The sequence below is a fragment of the Solanum stenotomum genome, chromosome 6 (genome assembly GCF_019186545.1).
Source record: "Solanum stenotomum isolate F172 chromosome 6, ASM1918654v1, whole genome shotgun sequence".
Lineage (NCBI taxonomy): Eukaryota > Viridiplantae > Streptophyta > Magnoliopsida > Solanales > Solanaceae > Solanum > Solanum stenotomum.
The window spans coordinates 18,112,669-18,139,356 of record NC_064287.1 but is presented as its reverse complement, the minus strand read 5'-3'; the positions used below and the strand labels follow the sequence as shown (position 1 = coordinate 18,139,356).

The window sequence follows — 26,688 nt, the reverse complement described above, 5'->3', positions numbered from 1 at the left end:
GATGAAAAATTTGATTTAGTTTATTGTTTTGTAAGCATTATAAAAAATAATTAATTTTGATACAAATTTTAAGATGAATTTGACTTATATCTTATTGGGATATAGATTAAAATTATGAAATACTCCATCTGGCTAACAATAGTTGTCCACTATTGATTTAACACGCACCTTTAGAAATAATTAATAATAGGGGTAATTACAATAGTACCCTTTGAGTATATTAAATTTAATGTTCTGGAAAATGTATTAGACATTGAATAGTATTAATAGCAAATGAGCCTTTCACTTCATCACTATGTTGCTCACACAACTTGTACTTCTTCATATAAAACCTCCCAAAATTCTTGTTTTCATCGCTTCACATATCCAGAATCTTCCGAGTCTTCTTCCATTCCAGAAAAAAATCAGCATCAATGGCTTCCCTGTAAGCCATCATTTGCTTAATTTTTTGTTAATTGTTCATCAAATGTGTTTAATTTATTCAAAATGGTTAGTAATTAACATTAATCATTTATGGAGGTACCGATTAAGAGATTGAGCTATGTTTGAGGTCCATTTGTTGTTTCAAATGTTGGGTAGGGTAGTGAGGGTTCTTTCCTATAGACTCTAGACTCAAAATAAAAGTATCTAAAGCAAGATTTTATGAAAAATAAAACAACAAAATAGCACGATACAAGATAAGTGCAACAACAGATAGTGGTTTCCATATAAAATTCCCTTTGTGGGGGTCCGACCCCTACGAGCTAGTAGAGAAGGGAGAGGAAAGAGGTCTTGGTGAACCGGCATAATTAGTGAACAAGTCCTTATATTAAATTCCATATGAAATTGTCCATGTTTTAAATTTCCAGCTTTAGTGTTGAGTGATTTATTAATCAATGGTCTTCTGAGGAGTTGAGTTAGCTACAAAGTTCATTTCTTTATCCATAGGATATTTGAGTTGAGTACCTTTTATATGTAAAGAAGAAGATGAAGTGTTACCTGGTACTTGTTGTTGTTGATGGTGGTGGGAGGTACTCATGAAACTAGTTGATTTGCCATTTAATAAAAAGAAAAAAAATGATGAAGCGAGAGGTAGGGTTTGGGGTTTGTGTGCGTGTATGTGATGCTTATCGTGACCAATGACACTAACCTACGGTATGAGTGTCTACGATCATCGATAGTATAGTAACCCAACTAAAGGTTGGGGTCGTGTCCCAAGGGAGTAGTTTTGGAAATTGATAGAAAAATAACATTTAGCTCTAACTAGTCATAGATGAAGACGTTATCGAATAAAAACATAGTAAATAAAAGGGTTGACACGAAAGTGTCAAATATCGATTTTGGGGTTTTGTTACAAGTAGTAAAAGTAGCAAAAATTAACAAGAAAATCAAGTATGGGGAAATATTCTTGGGGTGTGACCACAATACAATTTGAGATAAATAGTTGGGTACATGCTTTTGACCATAAATTTTTAAGATAATAGTGACTTGGCTAAGCTTTAAATGGAAACAAGTTCCCTCTCAGGCAACTTACCCCGTTTCAAATGCGTTCCTCTCGGACACCCATTTGTCGCATGAAGACCAGCCTACCCCTTACCCCACTCACTCTATCAAGCTGAGTGTTACGATATGGGACTAGGGCTCACCCACTCGGGTTGAACATCATGTCGACCCACTCCTTAGACCATCAGTCTAGTGGTCATGGTTTCGCCACCTCCCTCTCGGGCAAGCTGAAAACACATGAGTGACTTTGCATTTGCAACTACAAACCCTTTAGATTGAACCCCAACCAGTAGGTGAAATCACCATTAAACTACATCTAACCTATCAGCAAGCAAGACCCAACAATAATATCAACATATATTTGCTAAATCGTACCCCAAGAATGGAGTTTTTAGCCACACATCAAGAAATAACAAATTACACCTAAAATGATAGTAAAATAAAATGGGTATAAGAAATTAAACCTTAATTTAAGCAAAGGAAGAAGAATAGAGAAGACCCACTTCCAACTTGGAGAAGATGAACTACTTTCTTCAAGTTCCCAAAAACCCTCTCCAAACTTGAGAGAAAATATCTAAAAAGTACTATTCTATTTTGGAAATTAAAAATAAAAGTTCCACCCTTAAAAATAATAATAAGTTCAATACTTATATACTTCAGAAAATAGTGTTGGCAGATCTTTCGGAAAAGTTAGTCGATGTCGCCTAATGACTTCTGCGATTCGCCCTACGTCTGTCTCATCGCCATTTCATGCTTACCTTTAGCACCTTCACGTTCTGGACCATTGGGCAGTATAGTACTGCTTCCTGGAACTATTCGGCGAAGAGCCGACCGCTCCTTTCATTGCCTTTTTTATCCTTCTCCTTTAGGGCTTCGCGTACTGGAACAAAGGGTGGAGTAAATCCCTTCAGTGAATTGCCAAGTGTGCTTGGCGATGCTCGAGCTTCACCTTCGTCGTTCTTTTTAGCCTTTTTGTTCCTTTTTGCGCCTAAGTGTCCATGCTTTCACTAAAACTTAAGACTTTTCATCAGATATTTAGACAAAATAAGCATTCGAGGAGACTATTCTTATCAAAATAAATCCCTAAATGAGTCGAATTTGTGGACTCATCAGTATGTGATACAACAACACCACTGATTTTAAATTTTGGATTTAGTAATCCTTGTATACGTATGTTGTATGCAAATTGTTATTTTTTCAGTTTGCTTTTGATATGGATGTTCATGGGGTTATTCTTTTATTTGCACAGAAGTGTACAAGAACTTCTACCACTATCTCTGGATTCTACTTCCCAACCCTCATCACTTTTTGATGGAACTACCAGGATTAACTAAATATTTTCTCTTAATTTCTTTCTGGTCTGCCTTAAGAAAATATGTTTTTTGTCTGCCTTATGAATAATGTGTTCTTTGTCATCATCACCATATTATTTCTCCGACTGAAGATTGTTATCTGACTCGATTGTGTTTTTTGAAGGTTGTATATCAATTATCAATGCCCCTATTCTCAACGTGTGTGGATTACCAGGAATGTTAAGGTTCACCTTTATACCACTTCCTCTATTCTACTTTATCTAGCTTTTCTCTTTGCAGTTTGTTCTAAAAACAGGGACAACTTTCTATATTTGGAGACTCTTTAACCTAGAAATTACCATTTTACTCGTAATTGCATATCTTTAAAGCTATAAAAATGTCATGACATGTGTTAGATCGAAAGTCAAAAGATACTTTTGATATAGGGTAAAATCTTTTGTCTTTTCCAAATTTCATGTCCAGTCAAATACTGTCACATAAAATGAAAAAGAGTCAGTAGTTCTCAATTTTCTTTTCGTATTTACTAGTACACTGTGCGCTACAACAAGCAGCCCCTTTACTAGGTTGAGAAAAGGCTAGTGGGCAACGACTGATGAAAAGCAACAACTTCTTAGAATTCAGATAGGGTTGGAACCCTTTACAAGGGGTTGTTTGTTGCTAGACCGGAGAGAAGAAATTCTCGCGAATAGACATAATACTTAAACTCTTCGTATACAATTCTTATCTACAAAAAGCTTTGGGTCTTCTCTTGGATTTTAATATGCGTTAAAATTTTGATGATCTTTCATTTACATATACACATTCTATGTCTAAAATATTCGATTTGGATGCACCCATAGTTCAAAAGTTCTATCCACCTCAGAAAGGAAATGCTACTAATTAGAATTGTTTATTTTATTGATGTCTTTTGTTAATTTCATTTTGGAAGTAATTTCTATTATTGTTGGAATTATTCAGTCTGTGTGTTCTTATACCTGGCAATGGTCTTGTTTGCCTAGATAAATTTTCTAACATTTTGGATTGCAGGGTTCGCAAGACATGATCAAGTTAGTTCCAATTGATCTTCAGAACAGGCCTGATTGGTAGAAGGAAAAAGTTTACCCCACATATAAGGTAATTTTCCAGAATACCAACATTCATTTTCGCTTGCCCAATTCACATGTATTTGAAAATCTTGAGCTAAGAATTTGACAGAGGCATTTGGCCTCGTTGTAAATTGTATGAGAACCCCTGAAGAAAATATCCATGAATTTTTGGGAAAGGGATTTCTCTTCTTCTTTGTATTCAATGAATATTGACTGAGCTAGTGCATAAATGCTCTAGTCTTATCATTCATCTGAGTGAAGCAAGTGATTGTTTAAATCTTTGGGAGAGCATGCATCTCATTTTATGCTTCTGGTTATTTATATTTTCTACTCTTCACAGGTGCCATCCCTGGAGGACAATAACAAAGCGACGGGAGAGAGTTTGGATCTGGTTAAATATGTTGATAGTAACTTTGAAGGACCATCACTCTTGCCGGATGTAAGCTGCAAAATTTCATTATTATCCTATTTGTGTAGGAAAATCTTAAGCAGTAAATTGATAACAATAAAATATTGGCAAGTTAATACAGGACCCCGAAAAGAAAAAATTTGCTGAAGAATATTTTGTCCCAATAGTATACAGATCGTTCGCAAAAAATGCACGGACACTGGCTGGTGGGATTTGAGCTTTTGTTCGTTGAAACTCATTATGTTTTATTTGTTAAATGTTTCTTATGTAAGTTAATGGTATTCACACTTGTACCGGGTGCACATTTTGATTACCTAGAAACTGCTCTCCACAAATTTGACGGTGGGCCTTTCTTCCTCTGTCAATTCAGTCAGGTCATTACTATATTTAATTTTCTCTTCCTCTCCGATTATGTGTCATGTGAGATGGTAGTTTTTCCCAAAAACATACTCGACAAGCAGTACCGAGTACTGTGGGTGTACTTTTTTCCAAGAATTTCAAATTTCATAGAGAGTTTGTGCTGATATGAAAACTCTGGTTTGCTAGGTTGACATAACATATGCTCCAGTTATTGAAAGGTTCCATATTTTTAAGCCAGAGGGGTTTAACTATGATATCACAACCGGGAGGCCTAAACTAGCCAAATGGATTTAGGTAGGACTTATATTATATATGGAGTGTAAAATATGATTAATATTTTTATATTGTATAACAAATTTTATTATTCATCAACTTAATTAGTTGTATTAGATGTTGTATCATAGAATGTTCATCACAATAGAAAAAGGTTCATGGCTTGCACTTGGAAAGCATGGGACTAAGGCATGTTAAAATTGCCTTTGTTTTTTTTGGTGATAGTGTAAACCTCAACGCTAGCTGGTTGGTGCATTTTTCATGTATAATTTATGTGCTTTATAATGAAGTGAAGCCTTGGAACAACAATAAAGTTGTCTCTGCGTTACTACTGAGTCATGAGTTGCGCAGACTCTTCACTTTTGATGCACCCATTGACTTTTTTTAAGAGTCCGAGCAACATAATATGTTATGTATAACAGGTTCAAACCATGGAATCAACCACTGATATTTGTGTTAGGGTAGACTACATACATTACACCCCTTTGGTGTGCAGTCTTATCCTAATCCAGCAGCGTGAAAGTGGGATGCCTCCTACATCATTGTTCTATTTTAATTGAGCTTGATTAATCTTCTCGTAGGAAATGAACAAGCTTGACGGATACAAGCAAACAAAAGTCTTGGAACAGGAGTGTAACGACCCGAGAGCACCCTCTAGTCGTTACTGGCGTATTCGACCTCGAAGAGGTCTTCTACAAGCCCTTAACATTCATCATAACATGTATCATAGAATAAAATCATGGAAAATTTAAATCTTTTACTTTGGAAGTTCAACTTCACTTCATACATGAAAAATAGAATCTAACTTCGTCACAATGCACCATCTAGACATAGAAGTATCGAAAATGGGACTTAGCCCTTACATCAATAAGAAGTCTTGAAAATAGGAAGTACAACAATGTCTTTCAACATAAGCAAAGAACTAAACATAGAAGCTAGATCATAGGGTCTTGTCCCCGGACTTGAGGACTCAACAACTTGGGGAAACAACTCCAAGTGTCTTGAGAAGTAAGCTTTAATCCTCAACAGCCCGAACCTTAATGTTTGGGTAAAGGGAGAAAATATGGGTTAGTAAAATACACGTACTAAGTATGGCTACTATGCATAAAAACCATTGAAACATGCATAAAAGGACATTTTATTCAAAAATTGCTTTTTGCCAAGTAAATCCAATATGCACATAATTAAGTATCATAGTCCAAACCAACATAATATCATCCCAACATGTAGACAGCCCAAGCAAAACTAGTGCAATGCAAAGAATAGAACCCTATAACCCAATTCAAAGCCAAGTATCACATTAAGCAACCTACTTCATGCATACGTTCATAAGATCATATTTCATCATGACTTACCACATTCATAATGATCATACATAACATAGCTTCAACATACATAAGTCATAATAATCATAATCATAAGAGAACACTACTACAACCATCTCTTAGGATCCCACAAGTGCAATGTGCAAGAGAATTCCATACCCTCCCTTACACTATGTAGAAACCCTTAAGAAATCCCTAGTAAGAGTTCACACCTTTCATACATTCATTTACTTTTACATTAGGGAAATATTACAATAACCGACATAGACCATGAGAGCTACATGAAATCCGGTGTTCTACTCCCACACCGAAAAGAGAGGGTTAACACTTGCCTAAGGTGTAACCATTCTTACATAGCTATCTAGGTAGATCCACTAAGCTAGAGTCCTATGTGGGCACATAGTTAAGGGTCAAGGAGATTGCTTCTAGAAACCCTAACTTACTAAACGTGGGGGTTTCCATCTCATGAGACAACACATACCGTAGGTAATACGAACTTGCTAAACGTGAGGAAACCCATGTGGGGAGCCGAACTCACGAGACGTGAGACCCCATCTCATTTACATGCCCTTTCGGTGCTAAGCATTTAATTTCCTTTAGTAATCATCTTTAGTCATCACATAAGTTCACATTAGCCTTTACTAGACTCTTATGTAGACATCTTACCATAATAGCTCATATGTGTTCATAAGTGAGTAACAATCCTTTCAATTTAGGCAAGTGAGTAAATCTTTCACTTTACATTACATTACAATCGAACTACCTTTCAATCATATAACAATCATACCATAATATACATACATACTTCATAGCTAATTCAAGTGTAGATGGTTAAGGATGAGGAAACTAGGTCATCAAGACCACAATAACACATAATAATTAATTCACCTTTCATATTTGTGTTCAACGAAGAACAAACCATCGTACATTCTTGCCCTTCATGGGACATCCATACTTCAATTACCAAGAAATTCATAACCAATACATAATACAAGGTAATTCATGAAGTAATAACATAATCAACATCAATATAAGCAATTGACAAATTCCCTTCATAGCCTTCAAGGCTTCATTCAAAGACTCAACCCTAATTTCATAGAAGTTATACATAACCTAGGGTAGAATCATCATAAAAACGTGAATTACATAACATCACATTCAATTCATAGCCCTCATTCAATATCCAACACAAACTAGGGTTAGAATTATGAAAAGAAGGAGAAACATGGGCCTCATGGGGAATTCTTCAAGAAAACACCAATACAACATAAATTCATCCATAATAGTTCATATAACATCAATTAAAGTCAGTTTATAACATCAATTTCACTTTAGAAAGAAGACCCACGTTTTTGGATTGAAACCTAGAAATTGGAGATTTTGAAATTGATCTTGAAGGGGCCTCTTCGGGAAAGGAATCCCAAAAGTGATAAGCAACCATACCTTATTGATAAATTAACCACCAAAATCTGAGTTGAAACCTTGGAGAGTTGGTTTTCTTCTTAAAGCTCCAATCTTCTTCAATGGAGTTGTTGAGAAGTGACAGAGAGTAGAGAGAAGGAGGAACTTTAGGTTTACATCTTTGGGATTTTGTGTTTGAGCGATAAAAGTGAGGTAAATTGACTTAAAAAAATCATTATATACACGTTTCCTAAAGTACCCTAAATACCCCTCACTTAAATTGACTCTTTAATAAAGTAAAAAATAGATTTATGAATTTCTGCATTTTCATCGCAGTTCAAGTCCGCGACGCGGAGCTGTTCCCTGAAGATATTTGGAATTAAATTTCGAGACAGTAGAGTCCGCGACAGGATCGCGTCGCGGACTGAATATTTTCTCCTTGGGGAAGCAAGTGCGCGACGAGCCCTCATTCCCTCTATGCACAAATTGCAAGCTTCCTTGGCAGCTTGCTTGGCCAAGGTTGGGGTCTTCCTCGGGGCCCCTTAGGGTCACCCTGGGGAGTTGTATTCGAACGTTTTGACCCTAGAAACATATACTTACCTATTTTAAACCTTTTAACCCGATGATACCATCATACGACACTCCCAAACCTGCCCAAACACCTAAGGACACACTAGAACACATTCTTCTCTAGTTTTCGGATGGTCGTTTCTAGACGTTTAGACTTTTACTCTTCCAAACCAAGTCAATTACATTAGTTTAGGTTTATAAAAATCATTTTGGCTATTTTTAAGTCATTATTCATAAGGTGAGGCTCTAACTTAAGTCATAGAATTTTCGGGGTGTTACAATATCCCCCCTTAGGAACATTCATCCCCGAATGTCACTTGAACTTCTTTCTAGGGAGACAATGAATCAAACTAGCAGCACAACAACCAGTCACATCAACAACATCATATCATCATATCATATAGGGATTTAATCCACAACATCACTATGCTCTAAACTCTTTACTTCACATAAGTATAGGAGGAACTACCTTCTCCATATTCAATGAGCATCAACATATATGTTAAGCAATCAACAAGACATTTCTTTAGCAAGACAACATCAAGCATGCTCATTACAACTCTCATGAAGACAATATCACACAACATCTATGGGTGTAATTTCAATCATGAGAAACAAAATTCATGACAACTCAAAATACAACTTTAAGCATGAATTTTCACAAAAATATGCACATACAAGGAATTCATGTCATAATCATCAACACACATGATTTTTTTATTTATACCAAATAAGAGAGACTACTAACCTCAACTACGGCTAGGAGTAGGAGGAAAAAGATGAGGGTAGCGGGACTTCATGTCGGCCTCAGCCTCCCATGTTGCACCCTCAACTAGGTGGTTTCTCCATAGGACTTTTACGGGGGCAACCTCTTTATTCCTCAACTTCTTAACTTGACGATCTAGGATTTCAACCGGAACCTCTTCATAATAAAGGTTCTCATTCACCCCTAAACCTTCTAGAGGGAGAATGGACACCGAGTCACCTATAAACTTCTTTAAAATAGAAATATAGAACACTGGGTGAACCAGGGCTAACTCGATGAGTAATTTCAACTTATAAGCGACCTTTCCGACACGCTTCAAGATCTCATAAGGCCCAACATACCGGAGGCTAAGTTTCCCCTTCTTACCAAACCTCATCACCCCTTTCATGGGTGAGATGTTCAAGTGGACCCAATCACCTACTTCAAATTCAAGATCTCTCTTTCTATTATTGGCATAAGACTTTTGTCGACTATGAGCCATTTTCAACCTATCCTTAATAAGTCAAACTTTTTTCGTAGCCTCATAGACTACCTCGGGATCAGGAAGAGCAAATTCACCTACTTCAAACCACCCAACCGGAGATCGACACCTTCTACCATAAAGTGCTTCAAATGGTACCATAACAATACTTATGTGGTAGCTAATGTTGTAGGAAAATTCTATTAAAGGTAGGTGGTCATCCCAATTACCTTTGAAGTGAATGACACAGGCTCTCAACATGTCCTCTAGGGTTTGGATGGTGCGTTCCGCTTGACCATCCATTTGAGGGTGAAATGCGGTACTAAGTTTCACTTGAGTACCAAGCCCACTTTGGAAAGGCTTCCAAAAATGGGAAGTAAATTGGGCACCTCTATCCGAAATAATCGACAATGGGGCCCCATGCAATGTCACAATCTCCTTAATGTACAACTTAGCATAATCTTCTGCCAAATAAGAAACCTTGATGGGAAGGAAATGGACTGATTTAGTCAATCTATCCACAATGACCTAAATGGAATTATGTTGCCTAGTGGTTCGAGGCAAACCTACCACGAAGTCCATATTGATCTCTTCCCACTTCCAAGTGGGGTTGTCAATATCTTGAGTTAGACCTCCTAGTCCTTGGTGCTTGGCTTTGACTTGTTGGCAATTTGAGCACCTAGCCACAAAATCTGTTATGCCTCTTTTCATTCCGTTCCACCAATAGATCTCACGTAACTCGTGATACACTTTGGTGGCTCCCGGATGGATGGAGTATCGGGACCCATGGGCCTCCTCTAAGATTATCTCTCTTAGACCATCCACATCTGGCACACACAATCTTCTTTGGTGCCTAAGCACCCCATCTTTTCCTTGAGAGAAAGTTTCTATTGCTTTGTTGAGAACCGACTCTTTTAGTTGCNGCCTCCTCTAAGATTATCAATCTTAGACCATCCACATCCGGCACACACAATCTTCTTTGGTGCCTAAGCACCCCATCTTTTCCTTGAGAGAAAGTTTCTATTGCTTTGTTGAGAACCGACTCTTTTAGTTGCATCAATATATGGTCAAGATGTTGCTTAGACTTCACGTCAACAACAACCGATGACTCGGAATTATGACGGACAATAACACCTCCTTCTGGAAATCTTCAAGTCGGACACCCTACCAGGCTAGCCTATGTACATCACAAGCTAACTCCCTTTTCTCTTCTTCCACATGTGACACACTACCCATAGATATACGACTCAAAGCATCCACAACCACATTTGCTTTTGCGGGGTGGCAAAAGGACACTTATATCATAATCTTTTATGAGTTCCAACCACCTCCTTTGTCGAAGATTCAATTCTTTTTGGCTAAAAACATATTGAAGACTCTTGTGGTCGGTAAACTCATCCACATGTACCCCATAGAGATAATGTCTCCAAATCTTTACAGCAAAGACTACGGCCGCTAGCTCAAGGTCATGAATTGGATAATTCTTCTCATGCACCTTGAGTTGTCTCGAAGCATAAGCTATAACCTTACCATACTGCATCAGGACACAACCTAAACCTACTCGGGAAGCGTCACAATATACTACAAACCCTTCGGTGCCCTCCGGTAAGGTCAAAACCAGAACGGAGGTGAGCTTATCTTTCAACAATTGGAAGCTCTTTTAACAAGATTCCGACCATTTGAACTTGGACTTCTTTTGAGTTAAGGCTGTTAATAGAGATCCAATAGATGAAAATCCCTCAACAAACCTCCGGTAATAACCGGCCAAACCCAAAAAGCTTCGGATGTCGGAAGGATTCAAAGGTCTAGGTCAACTTTTGAACGCATCAGTTTTCTTTGGATCAACTTCTAGACCCTCACTAGAAACAATGTGACCAAGGAAAGCAACCGATCTTAGCGAAAACTCATACTTGTTAAACTTAGCATAGAATTGGTGATCTTTGAGGGCTTGCAATACTATACTCAAATGATTCATGTGATCATCCTCACTTTTAGAGTATATCAAGATGTCATCAATAAAGACAATAACAAATGAGTCTAGAAAATTTCTAAACACACGATTCATAACGTACATGAAAGCCGCCGGGGCATTTGTATGACCAAAGGACATCACTAAGAACTCAGAATGACCATATCTTGTTCGGAAGGCTATTTTCGGAACATCAACACCTCTCACCCTAAGTTGATGATAACCCGACCTCAAATCAATTTTTGAAAAGTAACTCGCTCCTTGAAGTTGATCAAATAAGTCATCAATCCTATGGAATGGATACTTGTTCTTAATGGTCACCTTATTTAACTATCAGTAATCAATACACATACGAATAGATCCATCCTTCTTCTTCACAAATAACACTGGTGCACCACAAGGAGATATACTAGGTTGGATAAACCTTTATCCAACAAATCTTTGAGTTGAGTTTTTAATTCCTTCAACTCCTTCGAGGCCATCCGGTAAGGAGGGATTGAAATGGGTTGTGTATCCGACAATAAATCTATGCCGAAATCTATTTCCCGTTCGGGAGGAATCCCGGGTAAGTCATCGAGAAAGACTTCTGGAAAATCCTTCACTACGGGGACCGACTCCAAAGGAGGAATCTCAGACTCAAGATCCTTGACCCTCACAATATGATAGAGGCAACCCTTAGAAATCAACTTACAAGCTTTTAGACATGAAGTGATCCTTCCCTTAGGAACGGAATTTCCTCCCTTCCATTCTAAAATGGGTTCATTAGGAAATTGAAACTTCACAATTCGGGTCCTACAATCTATGGACGCAAAACAAGCATGAAGCCAATCCATCCCCAATATAACATCAAAGTCTAACATCTCAAGTTCCACCAAATCAACTAAAGTGACTCTATTGGGCAAAGATATGGGACAGCCCTATAGACTCTGTTAGCAAATATGGAATCACCTATCGGGGTAGAAACCGTAAAGGGTTTATCTAAGACATCGGGAAGCATATTAAACTTCATAGCCACTAAAGGGGTTACAAAAGACACTTTGCACAAATAGGCTTCTCAAAATAAGGACCACCACCTCTTGCTTGTTGAGGCGTGGGGGTAGACACTTTACCTTTGTTGATCCTTGGAGTGTTAGGAAGACCTTGGTTGGAAAACCTCTTTTTGAAATTTGGCTTATCTTGAATTTCAAACCTAACCTTGGAAGAATTTCCATCATCGGTTCTTGACCTCTTCAATTCTCTACCAGCTTGCTTGCTTTTGCTCCTCAATTTGCGTGGCATGAACCATGAGGCTAGAAATGTCCATGCTTGGGATTAGCATAGCCGACCTACATTCATTCACCACAAGATCGGATACACCCATAACAAATTTGTTCATTGTAGCTCTAGAGTCCAACACCAAAGTAGGAGCATGCTTGGACAAATGAGTGAACTTGAGGCCATACTCTTTCACACTCATACCCCCTTGACGAAGGTTGATGAATTCTTGCATTTTCCTCTCCCTTAGTTCCAAGGGGAAAAACCTTTCTAGAAAAGCCATCTTGAATGTAGCCCAACTTATCGGACCCTCTCTAATAGGTCTCCCCTCCTTCCATTGTTCATACCACACTTGTGCCACATCTTTGAGTTGATAGGCGGCTAACTCCGCCTTTTCTTGAGAAGATATACCCATAGCCTCTAGAACCATAAACACTTCATCAATAAACCCTTGTGGATCTTCTTCCACTTTAGAGCAAAAGAAAGTAGGGGGATTCATCCTTGTGAAATTCCTTATCCTAGAAGCGGTAGTGCTAGCATTCGGGTTCACTTGCACCCTAGCATCCCTTGCAACTTGAGTGGCCAACACTTGAGTCAAATAATGAATAGCCGACCTTATCTCAACATTAGACTTAGCCTCTTCTTCAATAGGAACTTCAGTGTTTTGAGGAGCTTGAATGGGAACTGCCTCATTCACATTCTCCTTACCGACACTCCTTGAGTTATTCCTTCTTGTATTCATTGCCTATAAGCACAAGAGGAGGATTAGAAGAAAAGGACTAAATAGAGTTAAGACTCTTAGGCACTACTATGGAATAACAAAAGAGTGAAAGTTCTTAAGCATCTCGTAGCCTCTCATTAATAAATGTGGCGCGCTTCACACCCATGAACAAGACTCTAGTCGTGTGATATCTTGTGACATGAATCCTACATTATTCTCAAACTTATGCTCTGATACCAAGTTTGTAACGACACGACAGCACCCCCTAGTCGTTACTGGCGTATTCGACCTCGAAGAGGTCTTATACAAGCCCTTAACATTCACCATAACATGTATCATAGAATAAAATCATGGAAAAGATAAAACTTTTACTTTGGAAGTTCAACTTCATTTCATACATGAAAAATAGAATCTACCTTCGTCACAATGCACCATCTAGACATAGAACTATCGAAAATGGGACTTAGCCCTTACATCAATAAGAAGTCTTGAAAATAGGAAGTACAACAATGTCTTTCAACATAAGCAAAGAACTAAACATAGAAGCTAGATCATAGGGTCTTGTCCTCGAACTTAATGACTCACCAACTTGGGGAAGCAACTCCAAGTGTCTTGAAAAGTAAGCTTAAATCTTCAACGGCCCGAACCTAAATGTTTGGTAAAAGAGAGAAAATATGGGTTAGTACAACACACGTACTACGTATGGCTACTATGTATAAAAACCATTGAAACATGCATAAAAGGACATTTTATTCAAAACATGCTTTTTGCCAAGTAAATCCAATATGCATATAATTAAGTATCATAGTCCAAACAAACATAATATCATCCCAACATGTAGACAGCCCAAGCAATACTAGTGCAATGCAAAGAATAGAACCTGATAACCCTATTCAAAGACAAGCATCACATTAAGCAACCTACTTCATGCATACGTTCATAAGATCATATTTCATAAGAACTTACCACATTCATAATGATCATACATAATATAGCTTCAACATACATAAGTCATAATAATCATAATCAGAAGAGAACACTACTACAACCATCTCTTAGGATTCCACAAGTACAATGTGCAAGAGAAGTCACATACCCTCCCTTACACTATGTCGAAACCCTTAAGAAAGCCCTAGTAAAAGTTCACGGCTTCCATCCTTTCAATTACTTTTACATTAAGAAAATATTACAATAACCGACATAGACCATGAGAGCTATATGGAATCCGGTGTTCTACTCCCACACCGAAAAGAGAGGGTTAACACTTGCCTAAGGTGTAACCATTCGTACATAGCTATCTAGGTGGATCCACTAAGCTAGAGTCCTATGTGGGCACATAGTTAAGGGTTAAGGAGATTGCTTCTAGAACATACCGTAGGTAATCTAGACTTGCTGTAAGGAAACCCATGTGGGGAGCCAACTTACAAGACGTGAGAACCCCATCTCATTTACATGCCCTTTCGGTGCTAAGCATCTAATTCCCTTTAGTAATCATCTTTAGTCATCACATAAGTTCACATTAGCCTTTACTAGACTCTTAAGTAGACATCTTACCATAATAGCTCATATGTGTTCATAAGTGAGTAACAATCCTTTCACTTTAGAGACACTTTGCAAGTGAGTAAACCTTTCACTTTACACTACACTACAATCATGAGACCTACCTTTCAATATTATAACAATCATACCAGAATATACATACATACTTCATAGCTAATTCAAGTGTAGAGGGTTAAGGATGAGGAAACTAGGTCATCAACACCACAATAACACATTAGGTATAACATCATTACAATCTAAGTAATTCACCTTTCATATTTGAGTTCAAAGAAGAACCAACCTTCATACCTTCTTGCCCTTCGTTGGACATCCATACTTCAATTACCAAGCAATTCATAACCAATACATAATACAAGTTAATTCATGAAGTAATAACATAATCAACATTAATATAAGCAATTGACATATTCCCTTCATAGCCTTCGAGGCTTCATTCAAAGACTCAACCCTAATTTCATAGAAATTATACATAACCTAGGGTAAAATCCTCATACAAACATGAATTGCATAAAATCACATTCAATTCATAGCCTTCATTCAATATCCAACACAAACTAGGGTTAGAATTAGGAAAAGAAGGAGAAACATCGGTCTCATGGGGAATTCTTCAAGAAACCACCAATACAACATAAATTCATCCATAATTGCTCGTATAACATCAATCAAAGTCAGTTTATAACATCAATTTCGCTTTAGAAAGAAGACCCACATTTTTGGATTGAAACCTAGAAATTGGAGATTTTGAAATTCATCTTGAAGGGGCCACTTGGGGAAAGGAATCCCAACAGTGATAAGAAACCATACCTTATTGACGAATTAACCACGAATATCCGAGTTGAAACCTTGGAGAGTTGGTCTTCTTCTTGAAGCTCCAATCTTCTTCAATGGAGTTCTTGAGAAGAGAGAGAGTAGAGAGAAGGAGGAACTTTAGGTGTAGATCTTTGGGGTTTTGTGTTTGAGTGATAAAAGTGAGGTAAATTGACTTAAAAAATCATTATATACACGTCCCCTAATGTAACGCCCCTCAAAATGAAGTAGGAAGAACTAGAGCTTCACATGTGTTTTGATGGAGTATGGTTGTCCCGAGTCTTGTTTAAAAGAGTTTCGTTAGTCAACGTAAAGGCATGTGCTAGAGTCTATGTTAAAAAGGTGTTTTTAAATGATGGTTTAAGGAAGAGGCATGTGCCAAGCCAAGGGGACAAAGCTTGCTCAACTTTGGCCAAGCTACTGCCTCATGACCACGGACCACTTCACGACTAGTGGTCATGACCACGGCTCATGAAAGTGGCCGTGAAGGTCACTTGGTTGCAAACTTGCAAGGCCATTTAGCCAAGCCACTGCCTCCAAGTTCACGAGCATCACCACGACCCGTGGTGTTGACCACGGATCGTGGGAGCTTCTGTGAACTTGACTTTGCCTTGGAGGGCTTGGCAAGTGAGGGAGGCTCACTGCCTCAAGGACCACGGGAACCACCACGAGCCGTGGTGCCCCTCACAACCCGTTAAGTTGGGCGTGGTCCGTGATGGGCTGCCTCAAGAGAAGGGTTTTTAAGTAATTTCATTTTAATTGTTCATTATGAGGGGTTGATTTTAAATGGTTTATATGATAAATATATAAGCTTTTAAGTCTTTTAACAAGTCATTTTACTATCTTTTCCCAAATTAAACTCCAAAGTTCTTCTCTCTCAATATTTCTCTCTCAACTCAAGGAAGAAGGAGAGGTGGAACCTAGGGTTTTAGATTTCAAGCTTTCTTCATCAAGTTTTCGTGGGATTCATCAAGTCTAAGCTATGGTGACCCTTGATTCTTGATTATCCTTTCTTTCAAGGAGTCCATTCAAAAGGGTTTCAAAAGTCTTCAAAGAACAAAAAGCCTAATTTCTATTCTAGGCATGGGTTCATTGATAAATTGTTTTCAAAAGCATTATATTGGTGAATTAAAGTAGAATTGATAATTTTATATGAACTTCATTCAAGAATCCATGTTTTCACTAAAATCTTGAAGTTGCTATGAAGTGGGTCTATTTCTATAAATTCAAAGTTGATGGAATTATGTGTAAAGCAAATTGTATTGATATATCTTGTGTTGTTTAATATTTATTTATGATTAATTGTTGATAATGGATGAATTAAGGGTAGTAAGCCTTATGGGTGAAGTATTGGTGATGTTGGCTATGGCTTTGGATTATGGTAAGAAAGCTTGAACTCTCTTTATGGAATTGATTATTGTTGATAGGTTGAACCCACCTTTGATGGAGGTGCTATATCTTATTCTTGTGTGGTATTATTGGGAATTGAGGCCATGAAAGGCAATATATGAGTGTTATTATATTGTTGTATTTTTATACATATATGAGGCTATATGTAAAGTCCTATATGAAGCTATATGTAAAGTTTATGTGAAGCTATAATGTGAAGATGTTCTAATGGTATTAATGTGATAAGGTATAAAGTGTTATTATGCTAATGTGAAAGCATGTCTCTCTTGAAATGGTGATATGTGGTGATGATGGACTATGATGAGTTTTCATAAGATGATGTTGTAGATCATATGCTAGACTTGAGTATCTTGTCTTGTGTCATGGAAGCTTGATTATATATATGAATGTTTGGTTGGGCTATCACTTAGTAATGGAGCTCTTCCTATAAATGCTAAAAGAGGAATTCTAGGCCAAGACTTGAATTGGTAGACTTAAGCATAGTGCCTTTTTATGAGTCTAGCTTTCCTAAGAAAATGTATAACCTTGAAGGATGGGCCTTAGGGCGATGTTCCCTTCTTGAGTGAAATGATAGACTTAGAGATGGATGGAGNAATTGGTAGACTTAAGCATAGTGCCTTTTTATCAGTCTAGCTTTCCTAAGAAAATGTATAACCTTGAAGGATGGGCCTTAGGGCGATGTTCCCTTCTTGAGTGAAATGATAGACTTAGAGATGGATGGAGCCGGAACAGCATGAGAATCCTTATCTAAGAAAGTCAAATGAGCTATCCTTATGATCCTAGATTGGCTATGACTAAGAAATGGGGCCTTTCATGGGAAGAGGTACTATGAGTTGGTTGAACTAGAAAAGGAACCCTCTCTAGTACATATGTGATTGAATACTCTATGGAAACCAAGGCTAAGCACCGAGTGGATGTGGTTAGGATGGTGGCCTAGTTGAGCATGAGATTAGGCACAATGAACATTCTTAGACATCTCTTAAACCATGTGCCAACATGGGTTTCTTTTGGTTCTACCCTTGGCAAGTAGAACAACCTCCACGGAGTAGGATAGACTCCAGATTCCATACCTTGCTAGTGTGGTCTATGTCGGTTAAGGCCTATTTCAAACATGTGGGATGTGCACTCTAGTATTGGATAGGTTCTACAACATGTAAGTAGTAGTATGAGATGCTATTTACACATGGCACGAGTAGGCTTAAAAGATGCTAAAGTGAGTTCCCTAAGTCTTAGGGCTATTAAGTGATTATCCCCTATATGCTTGTGTGTCTCTTAAATGGTTTTATAAAGAATGTTAACTTTGTATGTTATAATGTAATGATAAAACCCTTGTCTATGGTAACTCTTAGGAACACTTAGGTGTATATGAAGAGGTTGTATGGGCGGTCACTTCATTATTCACTTAAGTGTGGCTTAGGGTGACTTAAGATAGAGGCTTAAATGGTAATGAAGGAATTACTTTGCTATCTTGCTTAAGTATTGTGCACTTGTATTAATTGAGTTGTAAATGATGTTGATATGGTCTTAATTGTGAATGGTGACTTGAAATGTGGGTTTATGCTTGTGGTTGTAAAGGTTTGTTAAAGAAGGTCTTAAAAGCATACATTTCTCGTAAATGTCCGTTGTGCATGTTTTCTTGCATGGTATCATACTTAGTACTTATTGTACTAACTCCATATTTCTCTATTGTTATAAGTGTAGGTGGTGGGAAGTGAGGAGATCTTTTGACGAAGCTTGGGATATTGACTCTTCTAAAGAAGCTTGGTATGTCCTCATATATTCGAGGACATAGTTGTTATCTTTCTAGTATTTCCACTTAGACATTGTATAAGACTTATATTTTCTATTGTTGTAAAGGGCCGTGCCCCTAAGATGTTCTATTCATGTCTAAGATGGTACATGAGACTTAGAAATTCTACTTCTTTACATTTGAAAGACTTTATGAGTAATATGGATTTGTTTTAAAAAGTGTTTTTATTCCCTACGGTTTTTATTACCGAATGCAATGAATGAATGCTAAGGCTTGTATAAGACCTCCAAGAGGTCAAATATGCATGTAACGGCTAGGGGGTGTTCCCAGGTCGTTACACCTAAAGTACCCTAAATATCCCTCACTTAAATGGACACTATAATAAAGTAAAAAATAGATTTATGAATTTCTGCATTTTCATCGCGGAACAATTTCGCGACGTGGAGCTGTTTCCTGAAGATATTTGGAATTAAATTTTGAGACAGTAGAGTCCGCGACACGACCGCTTCACGAACTGACTTTTTGCTCCTTGGGGGAGCAAGTGTGCAACGCGCCCTCATTCCCTCTATGCACAACTTGCAAGCTGCCTTGGCAGCTTACTTGGCCAAGGTTGGGGTCCTCTTCGGGGTCACTTAGGGTGGCCCCGGGGTATCCTATTCAAACTTTTTGACCCTAGGAACATATATTTACATATTTTAAATCTTTTCACCAGATTATACCATCATACGACAGTCCCAAACCTGCCCAAAAACCTAAGGACACACTAGAAGACATTCTTCTCTAGTTTTCGGACGTCGTGGTCGTTTCTTGACGTTTAGACCTTTAATCTTCCAAACCAAGTCAATTATATTAGTTTAGGTTTATAAACATCATTTTGACTATTTTTAAGTCATTATTCATAAGGTGAGGCTCTAACTTAAGTCATAGAATTTCCGAGCTGTTACAAGGAGAAAATGGTTGAGTACTACAAGAACCGCTTTTTGCCGGTACTCACTTCGCAAACAATAGATACATTCTTTTTTTTCTTTTTTTTTTGGTTTGAGAATTGTATATATAGCTACTGACATTTCACTATATATATATTTTATTTTTTTTTTATTTTTTTTACATAAACCTTGAAACTTCAACAATGCATTGTTAATCTCAGGTGAAACTTACAGGGGCTAGTACTTTGGCATCAAATATATTACGGAGTTCAATAATATTATGCATGAGTAATAAATTGGCTCTGTGTTTTTTTTTATCTTTAATCTTTGGGATTGTATTTTCCTTCTAGAAGCTAGAGAGACTTGTACTTTTATTTTATCATAGATGTAACAGTCATGCAGTGAATTTAATTTCGATAAAAAGGATATTTTATAATATTTTTTTTATTTAATATATTTTTTTGGTCTGATAAATTGTATATATTTTTTCTAATATATTTTACTAAACTATAAAAGGGAGCTTCAAGTGGTCAAGCAAGTAGTAGGTCAACATGCCGGCTTGAGCACTTTAAGGGTGTTTTTGAAATATTTGGTGGTTCTTTCGTTTTAATTTGTTTGTTTTATTTTACAGTCTTTTATATATTTAAAAAAAATTCATAAAAATAGTTTTATATAGGAGTAAATACTGTTTGAAAATATTAGCCTCCGACTCCATAACTTTAAAAAAATATACAGCCTCATCTGCTATAAATGAAGTAATAGGTAGAGCTTTTCGAGTGACTTTCACTCCATGAAGAGTTCCTTGGCGGGCATGAGCACTTACCAAAGCTGAAAGACCCACTGCTACAATGATGAAACGATATGGTGACAGAGGATCCACCTGTCGAAGGCCTAGTGATGGATGATATCACCAAAATCCCATTTTTATCATCATTTTTATCAAAAATTTCCACTCCACTCTATCATAAGCTTTGCTCATGTCCATTTTCAAAGTAACAAATCATGTCTTTCCTTGTGTTTTACCTTTAAATAGTGATTGATCCCAAAAGCAATCATGACATTATCAGGAATAAATCTTCCAGAGAAAAATGCACTCTGGGCTTCAGCAACGCAATCCTCCAAGAAAAATTTCATGTGATTTGTCAGCATCTTGCAAACTATACGATCAATAAGAATACATAGAGAAATCGGTCTTAGATCATAAACTAGCTCACGTTGCTTCTTTTTTAGAATCAAACTATATTTTGTAAAAATTATTTCCAAAAAATTGAGTGTCGCATTCATTATATCTTTACCATTACAACCCAAAAACTCTGATAAAACTCAAATTCATCCCATATGGACCTAGTGCCTTATCTGAATGCATTGAAAAGACAACTTCTTTCACCTCATCAATAGTGAAAAGTCGATTCAAGGATGCATTTTGATCTGCTGTAATTTTCCCCTCAATCCTATCAAGAATTGGGTTCATGTATAAGACTCAGGCGTGTATAATGATTCAAAAAAGTTATAGATCATGCCTTCCAAACCACTATTCCAACTAGTGTTATCTCTTGTATTATGATTAGAAAATTAGAAATAATAAAAGATGAAAAGAAAAATAAATGAACTATCCGAGTCATCAGAACTCATTGTATGTTTTTAAGAAATTTAATCCCCTCAAGTACCCAAGGTTGTAGATTAGTTCCTTCGAAGATAAAAATGGTTAACCATTAAAGAAGTAGTGGTACCTCAAACATAAATATTTTCAACGAACTCAAAATGACATCACCAGATCACATACACAGACATGATCGATCGATTTTGTTTTGTTAGAAATGTATACAAGAGAAGGGAAGAATTCGATGCAGAAAAATAAGAGAAAGCCTCTCTATTTATAGACAACAAAGGGTAAAGGTCACAACTGTTTGAAAAAAAAGACAACCTTTCAGGAAGGTCACAACCCCTTTGAAAAGGTACAACCTTTCATAAAGGTCACAACCCTTCGGTAAAGTCACAACCCTTTCGGAGAGTCACAACCCTTCATTTCCTGTTAACACCTTTAAAACCCAAAAATACCCCACATGAATAGGGAATGACTATTGTTAAAATATATGCATGAAAACTGTGTGATTTATAAGTAATGATTGATTGCATCTGGATAAGTGGGTTTCCCTTTGAACTTTCTGTAATGAACATATATCGGATATACTCGATTAATCGATAGATTTGATATTTTTAAACCGTCGAGCTTTGGTGTATACCTAGACAATATAAGTCACACAAGCAACCCTTGAACTGTTTTGGTTCTCATTGTTTTGTTCGTTTCAACCATGAACATGTCTTGGTTTATAAGTGCGTAGAAAACTGGCCTTACCGGATTCTCCTTGAAGCTGCTTACACTTCACACTTACATAGGTAATTTATAAATGTGTTATCCCGTAGATACTCATGCCATTTAACATAACATGTATCAAACTTAGAAATCATTAAAAACTCCTAATGGCCTATCGTTGTTACTTACCGTTGTCTTATCATGAGAATGGACCATAAAAAATATTTTGACAATGTTGGACCATTATCAATGACTTTGTTTGATCTCCTTGAACCTAGATCTTGGGATTTCCAGTCTTCTAGGTAGAGTTACTAGCACAATGATTTGTCCTCGGCCATAGTCCCATTCCTTGGACAATCTATCAACTCCCTTTCTAGTTAGGCCTTTTGTTAGTGGATCTGACACATTATCCTTTGACTTTACATAGTCAATTAGGATAATTCAACTAGAGATTAGTTCTCTATATATATTATGTATACGTCATATATGATGAGACTTTCCGTTATACATCATGTTCCATGCCCTACCTATTGCAAATTAACTTTCACAGTGTATGCATACTGGAGCTGAAGGTTTGGGCCAAAAATCTTTCAAAAAATTTTAGAGTCATTCAACTTCTTCACCAGCCTTATTTAGAGTGATAAACTCATATTCATAGTAGAGAAAGCGATACATTTCTATTTGGATGATTTCCAAGAGACTGCTCCTCCACCAAGAGAAAGTACATATCGATTCGTGTATTTTACTTCATTTGTCCTGGTAATTCAATTTGCATCGCTATATTCTTCCAATACTATTGATTATTAGTTATAATGCAAAGCAATATTTTTTAAGTATGTTTTAAATACTCCGAAACTCCTTATATTGTCATTCAATGAGCTTGATTGAGAATACTCGTGAACTGACTAAGGTTAGTAATATCACATGATATATCTGATCACATACAGTTCAAGATATATATCATACTTCTCAATACTCTAGCATAATCTAGAGTCACTTTTGTCTTCATTCTTTTGAAATACATAGCTCACATTTATTGGAGTCTTATCAATATTAAAATCCAAATACTTGAACTTGTCAAGTACGTTTTCAAACACAACAGTAACTTCAATGTCTTTCATATCGAAGCTACTTTCTAGCATATGCTTAGTAGCTTTTATGCCAGAATTGTCTCTTTTGATGATCAACATGTCATCAACTTAAATCCAAACAACGACCTTATGATTTGGATTGTCTTTAATGTAAAAACATTTATCACATTCATTAATCTTGAATTCATTTGCCAACATAGTTTGGTCAAATTTCAGATGTCATAATTTGGGCACTTGTTTTAAGTCCACAAAGTGGCTTAACAAGTTTATAGACTTTTTTTTATTACCAAGAATCACAAAGCCCTCAGTTGTTCCTTGTATAGACTTTCTATTACCAGGAACCACAAAGCCCTGAGGTTGTTCCATGTAAATTTCTCCCGCAAATTCTCCATCTTAAAAAAAATGTTTCACATCCATTTTGACGAATTTGAAGGCCATATACCGCAACTAGCACAATTAACATCTGAATTGATGTAATCCTACTTAGTGGTTATTTTGTGTCAAAATATTCAAGGCTTTATTATTATCTAAAGCCTATGACAACAAGTCTTTCTTTACATTTGTCCATAGTTTCATCAACTTTGTTTTCCTTTTGTAGATCCAGTTTGAATCCAAAGGTTTATTTACTGGAGGAAAATCAACCAACTCTCAAGTATGGTTTCTCAAGATTGAACCTATCTTACTGTTGACAACCTCTTCCCAAAAAGAATGAGTTCACAGAGGACCTAACTTCTTCTAATTTAGGAGACTCATTTTCAAGAAGAAATGCTACAAAATCAAACTCGAAGGAAGTAATTTGTCAATTGACATTTACGACGCCTCTGGATCTCTTTATTAAGTACATACTCCTTTGGTTCTTTCAAAGGTCGTTTAGACTCTTCACTTGACTATCCGATAGTTCAGACTTATGAACCATAAATCGACATGCTTTACAATTTGTAGCATATCCAATGACCATACAATCCACAATCGTAGGTCCTATTTTGACCCATTTGGGAATAGTTCCCTCATTTCCATTTCTCATATGGAATAGACTGTATTGGAAATTGCTAGATCACTAGCTTTCAAGAGTTAATTCTTGTATATACTATAAGGGACGACAAACAATTCTCTATCAGGATACAACAAAGCATGAACAAACACATCTTTTTGTTGCTCTCTTTCTTAACAAACAAATTTTTTTATTTGTTACTCCCTTCACTAACAAACAAAAAAAATTCTATCTTTCTGAACTGACAAACCTTTTGTTGTTCTCTTTTGCTATAATGATAGCACTCCCCACAAATTTTGTAGTAAACCTAAACTTATAAGTAGAACATTCAATATTTTCTTCAAAGTTCATTTTTTTCCTGTCAAAAATTTCATTAGATTGAGGTGAGTATGTGCAGTAATTTGATGGATGATTCTATTTTCCAAATATATTTCTACAAAAGAAGATTCATATTCTCCACATATACCACTTCTAATCATGATAATCTTTTTATCCAACTGATATTCAACTTTAGTATTATATTCGCTATCTGTTTCTATTAAGTCATCCTTACCATATAGCAAATAGACATAACAATATCTAGTACAATTCTCAATAAAATTTATGAACACTTTTCCCAACCAAGAGATGGTGTTGACTTCATATCACAAATGTCAGTGTGAATCAATTTAAGGGATTAAAATTCCTTTCAAAATAATTATAAGTATGCCTAACATACTTGGATTCAACACATACTTGACATTTTGATTTATTTCACAAAAAGTTGTGCAAAAGTACTTCTAAGTTGATCAATTTTTGCAAGGTTTGTTATTGACATATCCCAAGCATTTATGTCACAAACAGTTTGATTAAAGCAAGTAATAACAAATAGAAATACTAAGTTTGAAAAGACCTTTTGTCGGGGTAACTTTTTCCCACATATATTTTGCTCTTTACTTTTTATAACTTTCTCAAATACAAACATTGTTTTAGAGTCAACACCTTGCCACATGTCCTTTTCAGAAGGACCTTTCCATAACATTCAATTTGTTATAGAATTACCCATGACCATAGTCTCATCGGTCGAATAAAGGCAATATCACCCAAATGTTTATGTTACAACACAAACGTAACTCTTCACTTTTCACCAGTGTTCATGTCTATACAAATAAATTTATTTTATTTTCATGAAAAATCATAATCTTTTAAGTGACATTTTTTCATCAAAGAGTATAATTCCTTTGAACGAGAAATATACTTTTATGATTTGATACTAGTCATATCATAGACTATTAATGAGATACTCAACGATCACAATATCAAATATATTCAAAGAATTTTGTTACTTTAATATATAATTCATGAACTATCATATTTATTATGTTTTTTGCAGGTGGCATTCGGCAAAGGATGCTGCCCGGGCTTTAAAAGACTGTGTTAGGATACTATATACAAAGGCTTATCATTCTTGGGGCGAGATCCCAAATAGTATACGCCAGGCGATGTTTAATAACTTTAAGGTATATACTTTTTAGTTAAGTTTAGTGTAGTTTACTTTATTTCACTATCGATCTAATTAACGTTATTCAATTTTTTTTATTCAGACTATGTGTACTTGGGAGCCGAGGCACAATCATGTCCTTTCGACCACATTTTAGAGGAAGGCATCTGCCAGACTGTCTGTCTGGCTAAAGAATGTTTGGGATACTGCTGAACGTCCGGATTGGATGTTGCCACATGTTTTTGATGATCTGGGTCGTTATTGGAACACAGACAAGTTTAAGGCAATATCAGACCAAGCCAAAAAGGCTAGAGGCAGTCTTAAGGGTGGCTCGTTGCACACCGGAGGTGCAAAGTCTATTGGAACAATTGCAAGAGAGATGGTAATTAGTTCTAATCCAAACTTTTAAATAAATAATTAGTTGATTCATATATATCGTTATAAATATCAATTTTTTATTTATAGGAAAAAGAATTGGGATGCACTCCCACTGCACCGGAGGTTTTCAAGAAGACTCATGTCAGGAAGAAAGAAACTGACTCGGATCCGGATGTGTGGGTGGAGGAAAGAGCCGAACAAACTTTTGTAAGTTAGTTAATATGAATAATATATATTAATCATGAATATATTTATGATATGTATATATATTGATGTCAATTTTTATATTTAGTATGCAGAATGAGTTTCAGCATTATGTCGCTGAGAATCTAGATAGTTCGATCGAAATGACATCTGAATTTTCCACCCAGATCTGGAAAGAAAAAGTGGTGGGGGGGGGGGCACACAAGGGTAGAGTCGATGGTATAGTCTCTCAAAACAATGTAAGATGACTCCAGTCAGGCTTAGAAGAAATTGGATCGTCAAGTCAAGCCGAGGCACTTGACGGTGTTCAAATTGCTGCTATGTCCCATCAATTAGCTAAACTTACAGCGGCACTGGCAGAGTCGGAGCAGAGAAGAGTAGTTGAATAA

The 26,688-nt window shown here is 36.6% G+C and overlaps 1 pseudogene; it reads left to right on the top strand.

Moving 5' to 3' along the window:
• Window positions 1-413: 413 nt before the first annotated feature.
• LOC125868528 (uncharacterized) lies at window positions 414-26,688 on the top strand (annotated as a pseudogene).